This window comes from Halichoerus grypus, chromosome X, assembly GCF_964656455.1.
Source record: "Halichoerus grypus chromosome X, mHalGry1.hap1.1, whole genome shotgun sequence".
In the NCBI taxonomy this organism is placed as follows: domain Eukaryota; kingdom Metazoa; phylum Chordata; class Mammalia; order Carnivora; family Phocidae; genus Halichoerus; species Halichoerus grypus.
In genome coordinates this window covers 94920425-94926939 of record NC_135727.1, presented here as the reverse complement: position 1 = coordinate 94926939, position 6515 = coordinate 94920425, and the positions used below count along the sequence as shown (strand labels likewise).

Below are 6515 nucleotides of genomic sequence, written 5' to 3'. Positions count from 1 at the left end.
AGCCCCACAAAGGGCTCTGCACTGGATGTGGAGCCTTCTTGGGATTCTCTCTCTCTCCCTCTGCCCCTCTCCCACTCCCTCTCTAAAAAAAAAAAAAAAGAATAATGACTTCTTTTTTTTTTTTTTTTTTTAAGATTATTTGACAGAGAGAGACACAGCGAGAGAGGGAACACAAGCAGGGGGCAGTGGGAGAGGGAGAAGCAGGCTTCCCACCGAGCAGGGAGCCCGATGCAGGGCTCGATCCCAGGATCCTGGGCAGACGCTTAACGACTGAGCCACCCAGGCGCCCCAGAATAATGACTTCTTTAAAAAATAAAAAGCAACTAACTCTACACAACATTTTTTCCCCTTTCTCTTATGCTTTCCTTTTTTTTTTTTTCTAGACTCTATTTATTTGTCAGAGAGAGATTGAGAGAGAGAGAGCACAAGCAGGGGGAGCAGAGGCAGAGGGAGAAGCAGGCCTCCCGCTGAGCAGGGAGCCCAATGTGGGGCTCGATCCCAGGACCCCAGGATCACGACCTGAGCTGAAGGCAGACACTCAACAACTGAGCCACCCAGGCGCCCCAAGAATAATGACTTCTTTAAAAAATAAAAAGCAACTAACTCTACATAACATTCTTTCCCCTTTGTCTTATGCTTTCAAGGTTAAAATAATATCTTGGCTGGGGCGTTTAAACAAAGTTTAAACAAATTTCTGTTCAGTGTTAGTCTCCCTCCATATACTTACACACATACATACTATAAACATTTTGCCATCAGTAACACTAAAAATATTACACTTTGGCTATATCCCAGTGGACATTTGTCTTAATTTCCTGAGGATCCATTTTTAAGAAGTGAAATTGATGGCTCATGCACTGTGAATATTTTTAAGTATCTTAACACAGATTTCCATATTGCCCTCTAGTAAACTTATGTCAGCTTATACTAATTTACATCGGGCCTATATGAGGCAACTTAATTCATTCAACTTTAGTTAAAGCTAGGTGTTAATATTTTATAATTTGGAAATTTATGGATGAAACAAATTCATTGTTTGTTTAATTTGCATTTCTTTTATTATCTCTTAAGTTGAACATTTTCATATGCTCACTTTCCATTTAAAAGATTTTATTTATTTATTTGTTTATTTGAGAGAGAGAGAGAGAGAATGAGCGGGCAGAGGAGCAGAGGGAGATGGACAAGCAGACCCCGTGTTGAGTATGGAGCCCCACGAGGTGCTCAATCTCAAGACCCTGAGATCACATCCTGAGCCAAAATCAGGAGTTGGATGCTTAACCAAATGAGTCACTCAGACGCCCCTCACTTTCCATTTATATACCTGTTTTTGGTAAATTGACTATTTCATCCTTTGCCTTTTTGTCTAAGAGATTTCATCTCTTTTTTCTCATGTCAAAATACTTAGCCCTTGTCAATATTTATCTCTGATAACAAAAAGAGCAAAAACAAGAAATAAAGGGCACAATTGAATTTTTTCAGTGTAGGATTTCTGAAGGACTGAATCAGAGATATTTTTCAGAGTTATTTTTAGGGTAAATTGTATTCTCTTCTTGAAAATACACTATGATTATCATTAACATCACCAGGAACTGCATGAATAAGTTATCAACAGAAAAAAGAGTCTCTTAGAGTAGATATCAAAACTTACAATATAGTGTTATTTAAAATGCTAGCCTAGAAAATAAGAGTTTCTTCATGAAAAGAGACTGGAGTGGCCCAGTTTCATGAAGGAGTAGAATTGTGAAATAGGTCTGGAAAGACAAGAAGGAAGAAAAATAATGATATAGAAGTCTGAACACCTGCCCCTCAATCCACATCAGACTTTCGAGCATCTGGTATCTACGACAGAGAGTTGTGATAAGGATCAAATGACATAGTATATTGTTTCTGAAACTTGGGTCAGCCAGTTGACAGAGGCTGCCACCATGCATTACTTCACATTCATCCTCAACTCCTTCTCCATAGCACACTTCCTAGAAAGGCTACACTCATTTCCTGTATCTCTTCCATAAGGGGTGCCCATGTGATGTAACTGGTTATAAACAAAGAGCTAATAGGGGTACTTCTTTTTCCTTCCTGTTATATGATAAATGCCCTTTCCGTCTTTGGCTGCCATAGTGAGAGGAGCTGCCGCCATGTCTGCCCACCTGCAATGGATGGTCCCTGCGGAACTGCTCCAGCTTCCTGATGAAGAGGAACAAGCAGACGTTCAGTACCGACCCCAATAACCTGAAGGCTCACAACTCCTTCTGCTGCAATGGGCTGATTCACCGCTAGACTGTGGGCATGGAGCCTGGGGCTGAGGGCAAAGGTGTAGTGGTGGTCATAAAGCCAAGATCCCACCAGCAAAAACCCACCAGCACCTACTTGAGGACCACCATAAACAAGAATGCCCAGGCCACCCTCAGCAGCATCAGGCACATGATCTGCAAGAACAAGTACCGCCCAGATCTGTGCATGGCCGCCACTCGCACAACCAGAGCCATCTTGCACAGTCAGAAGCCTGTGATGGTAAAGAAGAAGCAGCCTGCCTTACCAAGAGCTCCAGAGCACCCTCCCCCCACCTCCAAAGCGTAAAGATGTCAACCGCCTGAAAAAGAAAGAGAGAGAGAGAGAGATGCAGATGGGGCAGCCATCTTGAAACAAAGATGCAAAACACACTAGGTTTGATAGAGTAGAAAGATATTTTTTTACGCTGTGTTCTTGAGGTGTTGCCCAATCCCAGCCTGCCCAACTCTGGACTATCTCCCACCTTACCTCTGGTTATGTGAAAATCTATACTGTTATTTGTCATCTACTATGATGGCACAAGCCATCATATCCTGACTATTAGAAACATTGAAATTGGATGTTCACCTACCCAAATTTCTAGACCCTTACTTTTTATGCCCTTCAGGACCCCAAGAGAAGGAATTTAAATTAGCTTCTCAGTTGGGATTCATACAACTTGACTGATAGTCTAGAGCCCTTCCAAAGGAAACCAAAAGAAAACACAGCGGAATCTCTACAAGGAAGTATGTATGAATGTTTCACAGAGGCATGAGTGACACTGACATCATTGTTTGGACCAGGTGTAAGAACTAGTAGAATTTCTGGGTAGAGAGTGAGGTGCTACAGCCCTTTGTGAATTTTAAGAGGCAAACAGCTATGATATAAAGAACAAAACAGTATTCCCAGAGGTCAAACAGCTCTGCTGAGGAAGCCCCCTCAAAGAGGTTGTGAGAAAAAAAGGGAAGGATTTTTATACTGGTTGGAGAGAAAGAAGATAGCAAGATGATGTTGATTTTTTTTAAGATTTTATTTATTTATTTAAGAGAGACAGAGACAGAGAAATAGAGCAGGGGAGGAGCTGAGGAAGAAGGATAAGCAGACTCCAAGCTGAGCACGGAGCCTGACTTGGTGCTCGATCTCAAGACCCCGAGATCATGACCTGAGCCAAAATCAAGAGTCGGACGCTTAACTGACTGAGCCACCCAGGTGCCCCAAGAAGATGTTGATTTTTAAAAGATTAGTAAGACTTCTGGTTTCAGCTCTGACCTATAAAAAGCTTGGAAGTCATCACTCCAGTCCTTACAACAAGAAACAAAGTAAGCACACAAAAAAGCAATGACTTTTTTTGGAAGGGCAGAACTGCACAAGGAGTCTACTTTAAATATTCAGACTGTGGTACTTTAAAAATAAGGAGAAAAAAATACACTATACCAACACTAATCAAAGAAAGCTAGAGTAGCTATGTTAATTTGAGACAAAGTAGTCTTCAGAGCAAGGGAATTTGTCAGGCATAAAAAGAAGAAGACAAAATAACAAAGGAGTCGATTCTCCAAAAGACATAACAATCCTAAATATGTATGAACATAACAACAGAGCACCCAAAATGCAGGAGGCCAAAACTGATCAAAGTGACAAGAGAAATAGACAAATCCAGTATTATAGTTGGAGACTTCAACACCTCTGTTACTACTTGATAGGTCAAGGGGGTAGGAGATCAATAGGATATAGGTGACTTGAACAGCCGTAGCAATCAACTTGATCTAATTGACATTAATAGAATACTCTCTTCAACATCAGTGGAACATACATTCTTGTCAAGCTTGCAAGGAATGTCCCCTAAGATAGATCACATTCTAGACCATAAGATATACCTTAACAAATTAAAACAAAACAAAACAAAAAAGAAATCATACAAAGTATGTTCTCAGACCACAATGGAATTTAAAAGAGAAATCAACAGAAGATGACACCTGGAAAATCTCAAAATATTTGGATATTAAGCAACACTTTTGTAATAACAAATGGGTCAAAGACAAAAATCTCAAGAATGTAATATAAAAATATGTTGAATTAAATGAAAATGAAAATACAACTTTTCAAAATTTGTGAGAGGCAGCGAAAGCAGAGCTTAGAGGGAAATTTATAGCATCAAGTACACATTAGAAAAGAAAGACCTAAAATCAGTAAGTTCAGCTTAAGCCTTAGAAAACAAGACAAAGAAGAGCAATTTAAGCCTAAAGCAAGTGGTAGGGAAAAAAATAAAATTAGAGTAGAAATCTATGAAACTGAAAATAGGAAACCAATAGAGAAAATCAGCAAAACCAAAAGATCAATAAAATTAATAAACCCATAGAGAGGTTAACCAATGAAAAAAGAGAGAAGACCCAAATTACCAATATCAAAAATGAAAGAGGGTTCCTCACCACTAATCACATGAACATTCAAATGATAATAAAGGAACACTAAGAACATTTCTTTTACCCACAAGTTTGATAACTACCAATGGACTAATTCTTTAAAAGACACAAACTGCCAAAACACACAGAAGGAGAAATAGTTAACTTGACAGCCTTATATCTATTAATGAAATTTTGAAATAATAATTAATTTCCAAAAAAGAAAGTACCAGACCTAGGTGATTTCAATGGGGAAGTGCATCAAATACTTAGAGAAAATGACAGCAAGTTTATACAGTTTCTTCCAGAAAATAGAAACAGAAAGAACACTTCCTGGCTTACTCTAAAAAAACATCATGCTTCAACTATTCAACCCTCATATCCCTTCGCCCAAATCCCTGGATACCACTAATGTTTTAACTGTCTCTATAGTTTTGCCTTTTACAGAATATATGACCCTGTAATGGTGAGAATAATACATTAAGCTTTTGTCAAAACCCATAGGGCTTAACAGCACAGACTAAGCCTAATGTGTGCAAAAAAACCACCAAAAAACAAAAAACAAAAAAACCTTTAGGAAGCTAGGAGATCTCAGGATGCAGTGCAGAATGTGACAAAACAATCTCAATGTATTAGAAAATTTTGGAACAGCCTCACTTTGGATAGTGGATAAAAAGGTGCTGATGTAAGTCAACTTGAAAATGAGTAGAGTTTATAAGACTAAAAGCAAAAGAACCTATATTTAACCACTGTACTCCAGTTGATAGAACTGTTCCTGTGGGGGTATAGGTTAGCAATTCTGAAAACACCATATATTCATACTGGAATTGAACAGTTAATTAACTGGATGGCAGACAATGGGAGTCAAATCTCACTGTTGGAGTGGGAGGTTACAGGGAAGGAAGCCAGAATGAGTCATGTGGTAATGGTTTAGAGCTGGAGACATCAGTATGAACCAATTTCAGCTTAATAAAGATACAGATCTTTACATATAGAAATATATGCATTAATACTGTATTAATGCCAGATGGTAATAGCACTGGTAAAGATGTGGTGTATATGGGAACTATCTACATTATCTACATGGTAATTCTGCAAATCTAAAACCTCTCTAAAATAAAATACAAAGTTTGGGGGTGCCTGGGTGGCTCAATCTGTTAAGTGTCTGACTCTTTTTGGCTGAGTTCATGATCTCAGGGTCCTGAGATCAAGCCCCCTCATCAGGCTCGCACTCAGCGGGGAGTCTGCTTGAGATTCTCTCCCTTTGCCCCTCCCCTCTCTTGCACACACACACACACTCTCTCTCAAATAAATAAAATCTTTAAAAAAATAATTAAAATAAAATACAAAGTTTATTAAAACATATTACTTGACAACATAGAGGATAACTTCACATGTTATAAGGATAGTGGTGAATGAATTAAATGGTAGAGAAAATTAACTGAGAATTTTTCCCACCTTCCCTTAAACATAGAAGCACTCACCATGCACGCTGTGATGCTAGGCACAAAGCCTCAAGCTGGATGGTAGATTGTGAAAACAAACTTGAAGTTTGAAAACAGAGATATAATTGCTTGCCACCTCTGGGGCCTTGTAAAATCTGCCCTTCTCTTTATTTTTTTTAAGATTTTATTTATTTATTTGAGAGACAGTGTGAGCAGGGGGAGGGGCAGAGGGGGAGGGAAAGAGAGAATCTCAAGCAGACTCCGTGAAGAGCATGGAGCCGATGTGGGACTCCATCTCATGACCCTGAGATCATGACCTGAGCCGAAACCAAGAGTTGGATGCTTAACTGATTGAGTCACCCAGGCATCCCAGTCCTTCCCTTTAAAACGAGGGTACTAGATT

General features: G+C 39.2%; 1 pseudogene; it reads left to right on the top strand.

Moving 5' to 3' along the window:
- The first annotated feature begins 2135 nt into the window (after nt 1-2135).
- Nucleotides 2136-2577, top strand: LOC118546271 (large ribosomal subunit protein eL28 pseudogene; annotated as a pseudogene).
- The last annotated feature ends 3938 nt before the right edge of the window (nt 2578-6515 follow it).